Genomic DNA, 10,648 nt, shown 5'->3' with positions numbered 1-10,648 from the left:
TCATTTCACATGCAGCAGGCTCAAGCCAGACTAAACAGGGTGGGGGATGGAAGCAAGTGACAGGCAGGTGCAGAGGGCTGAATAAGCCTCCAACCCTCAGCTTTTCACTAGAGACATACACAAGCCTTGTCAGGTTTTGTCTCCCAGTCTTCTCAGGAACCCCACGCCCTGTCTCCCCCTGCTGGCTAGATCACAGAGAGAGGTTTATGGGTCTGCTAAAGTCTTTGCAGGAGAGTGCCTGGTTCTCATGCTTTTAGATCCAGAGGTCCCAGGGTTACAGCTGTGTCTCCTCCCTCCTCTGAAATAACTGCAGTAGATCAGTCCCTATCTTCCGACTCTAGTTCCTTCTCCTACTCCCCAGCAGAGACTCCTGGTACCCAACTTGTTCTCTTTGAACCCCTAACACAACCCTGCTCCGCTCCCCAACAAAACTGATGATACACCCATTTGGTGAGGTCTTAGCAGTTCTAGCTGCAGGTAGCTGCTTGACTCATCGCTTGCATGTAGGCATTCAGTTCAAAGGTGCCCCATTCTGCAGAGTATAATTCTTGATGCCAGAAGCAGCAGGCCAGGTCTGCTGAGGCCTCTCTGTATCTATGGATTGTATGGGATTTCAGCATTGATAGGATATTGGAGCGGGAGGGGGGGCAGGTCTGGGAGAGGGATGTTATCTCTGAACTGAGCTTCTTTATGGAGAGGATGAGCTAAGGTTGCAACCATCTTCCATCGATAATACCGCATGGCTCTTTGTCCCCACCTAGTCGCTAGCCCATGTATAGAAGTTGATGAGTCTGCTGTGGCCTTTAAGCGGTGAAAGTTTGAGTTCTCTCAGACAGTAGCAACAGGAGCTTTTAGATCCTGGAGTTCAGTCCTGGCAGACAATCCCAGGCTGGGGTTTTAAAACCCTGTTTTAGAACCCCCTAAACTTTAGCTTAGAACATTGATTAGGCCTGGCATTCGCCAGAATTTACTGCGAAGGCAAAGGAGAGTGTCTCTACTACACTTGCAGAATTGTATCAAACTGATTTTGAGTTGGCTAATTTAAAAAAAAATTCATTTGAAATTCTGACATATGTCTAACATTTGTTTGTCTCCTTTCCACTCAGAAATGGCCTGTGACGTCCCTTTCATTCTTTCCAAATAGTAAAGTCTGCAGAAAAACTTGTGCATTGGATATATCTGAGGAAAAAGGATTATAATTACATACAATTATTAACCATTTTTGTTGCAGATTGGTTGGCGCTCAGTTCCATTCCCACTGGTGTCAGTGTAAATTGTGTGCTGTTGATCTCAGTGAGGGTAGAATCAGTCACAGGATGCCTATATTGCAGGTTAGAAAGAACATGAGATCGTGTGGCAAAGGCTGTGTGGGTGGGGGCAGTTATGAAGAGCAAATAGACTCTCCCTACTTAAGGCTACAAGAATCCTGCTAATATAAGGCTGATTTTGAGCACCAGTGTTGGAAAATAGGCATTGCAATATTTGAGCAGTCCAGCAACTAGTTCATCCATACCCATGTGAAATCTGCTGCCTGTCAGTTTCACTGACTGTCGCATTCCTCTGGTATCATGAGAAAGGGGAAATAGAAATTTTTGATCTACTTCCTCTTCCCCATTCATAACGTTGTATACCTTTATCATGCCCCCTCTTATTCATCTGTTCTCAAAAACTAAACAGACCAAACCTTTTGACAGGTTTCAGAGTAACAGCCATGTTAGTCTGTATTCGCAAAAAGAAAAGGAGGACTTGTGGCACCTTAGAGACTAACCAATTTATTTGAGCATGAGCTTTCGTGAGCTCACTTCATCGGATGCATACCGTGGAAACTGCAGCAGACTTTATATACACACAGAGAATATGAAACAATACCTCCTCCCACCCCACTGTCCTGCTGGTAATAGCTTATCTAAAGTGATCATCAAGTTGGGCCATTTCCAGCACAAATCCAGGTTTTCTCACCCTCCACCCCCCCCCCCCCACAAATTCACTCTCCTGCTGGTGATAACCTTTTGAGTCTCTCTTCACAGGAGAATTTTTCTGTACCCCTAATCGTCCTTGTCATCTGTCACAAAACTCTGCCTCTCTCTGCTGCGCCACAGGGTGTCAAGAAATGAACACTGCTTTAGGTGAGGGTGGGCCGTGGGTTTATACGATGACATTATAACATTTTCTGTATTACCCGCAGTCCCTTTCCTTACACACTCAAATATGTTTTTTTCCTTTTTGACCGGGGTCTCACTGAGCAGAGCTCTTCAGTGTACTGCCCATAGTTATACCTAGGTCTTGTTGCTGAGTTGTTACAGCACGCTTAAAATCCAGTAAGTTGTGTGAGTAGTTTAAATGATTTCTTCCAGTGTGCACTGTCTGCCATTAGTCATCACTGTGCAAGTTCATGTCACCTGCCTATTCACTTAAACTTTATTAGGTCCCTTTGAACATCTCCATGTCTCAAATAAGCTAAATAATTTTACTTCACCTGCAAAGTATGAGTCTGAATGAAAAGAAAAGAGCAAAATCCTCGAGATTTTTAGCGTTAGATCACAACGACAAGGGACCACGATAGGAAAGGTTTGAATGAGTCTGTACTTTTTGAGATTAGAAAATTTAGGGGAGCTCTACACTTAAAAATTAGATCCATCTAGCCACATCGCGGAGGGCTGTGGAAAATGCTGTGCCCTGTGCAGCAATGTAGTTAGGTTGACTTGGAGAGATGGACTAACTACATCAATGGGAAAAGCCATTCCGGTGCCGGAGGGAGCATCTACCCTACAGTAGAGCTCCGTAGCTCTGCCGCGGGAGAGAAGACATGCCCTTCTTGTTGAAATTTTTGCAAACTCGCTAACGAGTTTTTGTGTCCCTCTAGCTGCCCTACAAAATTGTGGTGTATTCCAAAATTTGAAGCCTAGACACAGTGGCTTTGACAATTTTCCCAGGAAGGAACAGGAAAATGTTCAAGAAATCACCATGATTAGAAATCTAGATGTGATTCTGTCACTGGAGCTCAAGGAGAAAATAAGAACAGGATGGATCATATAGCCTATGACAGGCTTGGTCACTGATGAATTGTTTCAACAGCCAAAGCAAAGGTACAGGGATGATATATTACTTAAACACTATGCTCTCCCAGTGCTTCACAAACATACCAGGGGTGAGGTCATGTTTAGAGACAGTGCATTTTTGCCAAAAGATTCTTTCCACAGCAGTTTGAAAGCTTCTGTGGACATTGATTTCCAGCCACGAGTCACTTAGCCAATGCGGCACTCTCCTTCAATTTTAATAATCTAGTGAGCCCTACATCCATTTTATAAAGCGACAACAGCAATTGCCCAGAGAAACTGCAAGAGGAAAGCCAATAAAAAGCCTTTATAAAAGGGAAATTAAAATTAAATTCCAATTGTTTAAATGAATAGTGTTGAGTGAGGGTGACATATGTATCTTTCACATCACTAAATCTAGGGCCAGACTGGGGCCCGTCTGCGGTACGCGCCCAAGGGCATACAGAGGCCTAAGAAGCCCGCTTATTCCCCTTCTCAGAGTGGCTACTTCCCATCCTGCAATTAGATCTATCCACCAATGCCAGTACAGCGATGGACATATGCACCACATATAGAGCCAGGGTAGACACATCACCTTACTCAATTGGGTATACAGAAGGCAGACTCAGTCACAACCTTCTTCTGGGACAGCTCAATGAGGCACTGCTGCTTACACAGGGCTCTTGGCAAAGCCACGAATGAGCAGCTAGTAATAGAGAGATTTAATTCAGGTTTATTAGGGGATGGGGGTCCATGGTTCTTATGTTTCCCAACACTCTTCCCACATCCGCAGTCAAGTTCTGCTGATGGGTCAACATGGAGATAACCAAATCATCCAACAAACTCACCAGTCAACTGGGAACAAGAGTGTTTCAGAGGTTTTCCCTAGTTGTCAGATATTTTGGCATACCCTCTTTCAGACTGATCTTCTGCACTGAACCATCTGCTCCTGGGGCAAAGCCGTCCTCAATAAGTCATTTGGAGTAAATAGAGTGAGCAAACAGCCAACAGACCTATGGTCGTTATATCCACAGCAAACTGTATTTCATAATAGAAATTATCATCTTTTTTCAGTTATAGGGAAGCCCAGTAAAGTCAGTGGAAAAACACCCAAAATTTGGATCATGGCCATACTGAGCACTAATGTTTTATTGATGTAAGATTGCTTTTTCTTTTTTCTTACTCTCACTCAAATAGCTCCGGTTTTAGAGGTAAGAAGCATGGTGAGAAAGCTATTCTGAGGGACCCCCAGTTCCGCAAATCTTCTGCCAGTGATTTTACTGGGTCAAAAATGCAAAATTTATAAATAAATAATTTTGGGGGGAATTTTTTATTTAATTTTTTTTTAATTGTCAAAATTTGAAATTTTTACAATTTTTTGGGGAAACTTTTGCAATTCAAGAAATGTTGATCAGTTATTATAGCTGGTTAAAAAACACACAATAAATTCCCCCAAATGCAGAGCTTTCTTTCTTTCTTTGGTAAAAATTTGAAATTTCACTTAAATATTTTGTTGAAAAAAATCTAATTTTGGAAAATTTTGACCATCTCTGGTCTGAATTAGCAACTCTGTGGGATTGGGTCTTAAATATTTTGGCAATGTGGAGCGGGAAAAAGGAGTTGTAAAAGAACCAGGATATTTACTAGATAAATATCAGCTTCAGTATGTAAATCACTGGGAGTTCGATGCCTAAACATCATTAACTTCCATTGACTTTAAATGAGATTTAGGCTCAGTGTTTTAGGCCTTGCAACCAGCAGACCAACTCCTAAATACATTTAAAAATCTGCCCATAGGCTATCCCCTGAGTGGGTGAAGTCTGTGGAGCTATGTTGTTATCTGCCGGCTGAGGATCTGGGCCCATAGCATTTAAATATTTTTCTAATCCTCAATTTAAAAGGACAAACACTACACTACCACTCAGCCGTTAACCACTGTAGGACTGTTTCATCTTGCACACTTGTAAAACAATTTTGCTTCATAATAAATGTATTGCACGCATTTCTGTAGTTAAAAAAAGTTAAAGTCATTGCATTCATCAAAGAAGTCAAATAAAGCATGTTATAAATACCTAGCAAAGCAGAAGTTTTCAATTACCCTAACTCCGTTCCTAACATCAGTTCCTATAATTACCAACCTCCATTAGTGCAACTTTCTTATAGTCAGAACATCAAAGCATCAGACGTTCTCCTTTACCTTAGTTGGCTACCAACTCGCCTGCAGATTTAACCCATCTGTTGTGTGGATGTCTTAGTTTCACTGTCCCTGTTTTAAATTCCCATGTTGACCCCCAGGCAACCACTGTTTGATATTCCAACACTGCGCTGTACTCTCGTGATCATGTACAATACAACCCTGTATTCCAACTCACGAAGAACTAATTGTGAAACCCATGCATTGAGTATTGTTTCCTTGCTGGGCTCTACCAGACAAACACAGCCATTCCCCAATGAAGATGACAAGCATCTTACCACTGAGTTCAATGGGCTCTGGATCCATAATCACTGTCTTTTAAGGTGCCTAAATGTTTAGGGCATCATAGATGAAGAAAAATGCACCCATGGCAGCTCAGTCATTTGTGCCAAGTCACACGGGTCTAGGAAGGATCAGTGTGCTTATTTCTGGTGCACGAATGCCAGTCTCATTGGCTGTGATTGTGTGTTGTGGGAGTAATCCACTGGAAATTAGTTCTAAAAGGTAGCTAAATACTGTAACGTTACATCTGCGACAGAAACTGGCAAGCGACAGAAAAGTTGGTAATTTAAAACACATTCAGGCTATTGAGTAATTTTAAGATGATTTCTGTTTCAGTCACACACCCTGCAAGCTGCCTTCTTCAGTGCTGTTTAGGGTACTCAGGTTTGTTCATTAGCATCTGGGCTCATTCTTTCTAGCTTGACCAGGCCTCAAAGTCCTAGAGCGATACCACGCATAGCTTCCATCTCTCAACAGCGAAGTCTCTGGCCAAACTGTCTATCCTGCTTAAAAGATTGTGACATGGGGCTTTGGAAGGGTGGGAGGTAAACATGAGCCCACGGGCTCCAACAGGAGTTGAGAGGACACTGCCCTGCCATTAGGAGAAATGAGTTAATTGGGGTCATTTTCACTGCGACGACCATATGTCTATAAAAATTAAATTAGTTTGCAAAAGGAGCCTAGTGGGGTGTGTGCTAGGAGTTGGCTTTTCTGCTGTTACTCACTTTCATGTGGTTTGAGGGATGAGTCACGTGGCTTTGAAGTCCCAAGTCTTGTTAGCGTGGGTCAGATGTTTGAATGTGTATAAGGGTAGTATATGGGATAATTAAATCAAGTCATCTGTCGTTCTGCAGCTAGATTTTAATGGAAAATAGTTTATCTGCAATGCCTGTCATTTGAGGATTAGCTGATAAATCAAATAGCTCTCATGTTCTGCTGGAGACCATCCCTCGGTAAAGTGATTTTTTTTGGCTAGTGAGTGGAACCAGTTAAACAGCCCTGGATATTGAGGTTCTTTGTTTAGCCACAGAACAGCTAAAGCCGCAATATAAGATGCCCCCCACCCAGTTGGTTATTTTATTATCTATGTTGATCTAAAGATGCCCCTGCTGAGCAAACTGTGGGATGGTACCAGGGACATCTAGATCAAAAAGTCTCTGTTGCTTGAATGAAAGAACCAGGGCCCAGCTCCTCAAAGGGGCATGGCCTCCTACCTTCCATTGATTTCAGTGGTCAAGTCACTTCACCTTTTGGTGCCCACGTTTCCCCACCTACAGAAGTGAATGGGCTGTGATGAGCAAGTGGCCAGTGTGTTGTCTGTGATTCATTGCTAACACTGACGCAAAATACAGGGGGCATGCGTCTGTGATGCAGGCATCGGTAGGTGGGGAGTTGGAGCCCACCTACTCATTTCACAGCAACTGTCCAACGGTGACAGCCAGTCACGGCCGGCCAGCAATGGACCAGCCCCAGTGGCCAAGAGGTGAAAAGCTCTGAGTGCAATTAACCAAGTGTACCGGTTCCACACATGTCAGCCATTATGCTCACTCTCACAATGGAAGCACCACCCTAGCCAATGAAAAATGTAGGTCAGCTCTCAGCTGGAGAAAATTGGCATCATTCCCCGGGAGGAACATGCCAGCTGAAGAGCTGGTACATATGGCATGGGGATTTTAATGATGACGGGAAAGAAAAAGCCCATCTGCTGCGGAAAATTGGACTCCGGCAAACTGCATCTCAGCTTAGTCTCAAATGCAGGGTTGTCTCCTTCGCTGTTGTGTATGAGCCCTCTAAAATGGCAGCCATCACACAGGCATGCGTAATAACACCACCGCCTAGCCCTTATATAGTAGTTTTCATCAGCAGCTCAGTATCATTATTCCTGTTCTATGAATGGGGAAACTGAGGCACAGAGCAACACAGAGGTTTGTACAAGGTCACCCAGCAGACCAGGGGTAGAGCTGGGCCTATAACCCAGTTCTGAGTTCCAGTGCAATGTGCTACCCACTAGGGAACACAGCCTCAGCGATGTGTAAAAAAGTAATACGTTTGGGTTCCCTCCCACCTCTTTTTGGTTTCTGTGCCTTTGCGGGGGAGGGTGTCCCATTTTCAAGCTTTTCTCTGCAACTGGTTGGGGTAGAAACTTTTTAAAAATGAAGTGGAGCTGCTCACTTAATCACAGGCCTCCAGGGGGCCCAGCCTCAGCTGGTGTCAGGCATCAGAACTCCATGGCTTTCAGTCATAGAATATCAGGGCTGGAAGGGACCTCAGGAGATCATCTAAGTCCAACCCCCTGCTCAAAGTAGGACAAATCCCCAATTTTTGCCCCAGATCCCTAAATGGCCCGCTTAAGGACTGAACTCACAACCCTGGGTTTAGCAGGCCAATGCTCAAACCACTGAGCTATCCCTCCCCCCAATGCACTGGGACAAGCTACACCAGCTGAGAAGCTGGGGCTTTAAGAAAAAAATGTCAGAGATCATGAAGCTTGCAGTAAAATGGTGAGAATTGGCAACACAGTCTCTGTGAAGGGCACACACACACACAGAGACACACACAGAGGATTTAGTTAATCAGATGCAAAGTCTTGTGTAGGCAGTCATTTCAGTTTGATGGTGGCTTTTTGTGGTTTTAGCTTACTGGGCATAAACTGAAATAAGAGTGTCCACACATGGGTTTGCATCTATTTAACTCAACTGCTTTTAAAACCAGTTTCAGAGGCTACTTCCCCCCATATAACCACATCCTAGTTGGGAGGGAAATTTTGACTTACCTAGATTGGGCCTGGTGAACTCGAGCTGTGTTTTGAGAAGCAATTGGCTGTTTTGCTCCCTAGACTGGAGTTCCTCTTTAAAAATATCATCCATTAAAAGTGAAATGCAGCTTGTTTCCCATTTGGCCTTTCTTAGGACAGAGCAGTGTTCCACAGAACTCCCCCTGGCCTAGTATCCTGAGAGGCTGGATCAGAACGGACCCAAGTACTTCAATGGGCCAATTACACTGTGTGGTTTTCAAATTACAAATGGGAAATCCATACTGTTTTGGAATACACAGCTCTGGCCATGCACAGGTCTAGCTGGTTACAGCAGCTCGAGTGGAAAAAAAGAGGCAGCTGAAACAGGCAACCGTTGCTTTTTTCAGCCTGGAAAGCTCACATTTTTATGGGGCATAAACCACAAATTAGAATTCCAGGCGACAGATAACGCTGCAGTTTGACGGCAACTAATGTGGCCCCACTGGTGATGACTGCACCATGAGAGGCTCCGATATCCCTCATCAGCTACTATTGCAGTGATGGGAGCCTTCCAGGTAGCATGCACCCCCACCCCCATACACCCACAGACAGCAGTGACCGCCATGAGCATGGCAGGAGACAAACCACCACCTTTGGGTCCCATGTGGACAGAGCTGTGGGTCATCAGCCTCAGTTCTCCAATCAGAGTGTGGGGGGCACAGCCCCCGAAATGTGGGACACTCCCGTCCATGACAGACACCCTGACCATTGTAAAGCCAGGGGGAAGCAGGACAATGCAAAAGAAGCCCTGGAGTGGTCACTCCTTCCTTGTAAAATGTGAATATTATTTGTTAATTATCATGTTGTATTTAAAATAAGTCATACAACCCAGTGTGATTTCTGCCATATTTCTCCTCCCTTGTTTCACTAGCCCATCAGCTCTTCTCTGCTTACCTTGGCCCTTGTCTCTTTCCCCTTTTTAGCCACCCTCATTGCACCTGTCTGCTTTGTCCTTATCTTTCCTGCACTGTGTGGATGAACTGTCTTGCGAGTCAGGTCTATTTCAGAGAATTATAGAAGATTAGGGTTGGCAGAGACCTCAGGAGGACATCTAGTCCAACCCTCTGCTCAAACCCCCAACTAAATCATCCCAGCCAGGGCTTTGTCAAGCTGGTCCTTCAAAACCTCTAAGGATGGAGATTTCAGTGCCTGTGACCTGAGGTCTGCTCTGCCAACACGTGCAGAAAATTAATTATTATTATTTCTTATTCCTGGAAGCCACAACTGAGAGCAGGGCCCAGTTGTACATACACAGACAGTCCCTGCCCTGAGCAGCTCACAGTCTAAGTAGATAAGACAAAGGTGGGGGAAACAGAAGTTTTATTGTCTTTTATTACTTCTTGAGTGGACTGGGGAGCAGTCCTCTCTTTTGTGTAAATTTGCAGAAAAACAAACAAACAAAAAACTAAAAAAGACCAAAACCCCAACCCTTTGTTTTTACCCCCAATGCTTTACTTTATCAGTACATTTATGTGATCCTTCTAGTTATATCATAGCTTGGCTTTTGGCTAAAGGCTTCCTCCCTCGCCCGGCATGCTTCTTTGTGCAGCACTGAACTTCTAAAATCCCATGTGCACATTGTGACATCACAGGCTGTTGAAACGCAAATCATCACCAGAATCCAAATGGGCCAGATTCTTTCCAGAGAAACCAATGCAGTTGCCCAAGGGTGTGAGCTGGCAAAATGTAGCATTGTAGCTTCATAATAAAATAAAGTAGGTAGGAAAAGTTTGGTTGGGAGAGAGGAAACCAGTATTTTCTTGCCGAAAGTTGCAAGGGAATTGATGCTACCCAAGTAAAATGGATTTGTGTTTATGGCTAACACGCTCCACTACTTGACGCTGTGTCCTAGTCCCTGTGTAACCTGTTGCTTTTTAATAAGTAGGTGTTACGGTCAAGAGTTTTGAAAGTGACTATCAGGGTTCCCTCCCCACTCTGAACTCTAGGGTACAGATGTGGGGACCCGCATGAAAGACCCCCTCAGCTTATTTCTACCAGTTTAGGTTAAAACTTCCCCAAGGCACAAATGCTTTGCCCTTGGAGGGTACGCTGCCACCACCAAGTGATTTAACAAAGAATAAGGGAAAGGACCACTTGGGCTTCCTATTCCCGCAAAATATCCCCCCAAGCCCTTATACCCCCTTTCCTGGGAGGCTTGAGAATAATATCCTAACCAATGGTTACAAAGTGATCACAGACCCAAACCCCTGGGTCTTAGGACAATAGAGAAATCAGTCAGGTTCGTAAAAGAAGGATTTTATTTTAAAAAAAGGGTAAAAATCACCTCTGTAAAATCAGGATGGAAAATAACTTTACAGGGTAACAAAAGATTCAAAAAACACA

The sequence above is a fragment of the Lepidochelys kempii genome, chromosome 11 (assembly GCF_965140265.1).
Source record: "Lepidochelys kempii isolate rLepKem1 chromosome 11, rLepKem1.hap2, whole genome shotgun sequence".
Classification (NCBI taxonomy): domain Eukaryota; kingdom Metazoa; phylum Chordata; order Testudines; family Cheloniidae; genus Lepidochelys; species Lepidochelys kempii.
This window is presented reverse-complemented; position numbering follows the sequence as displayed.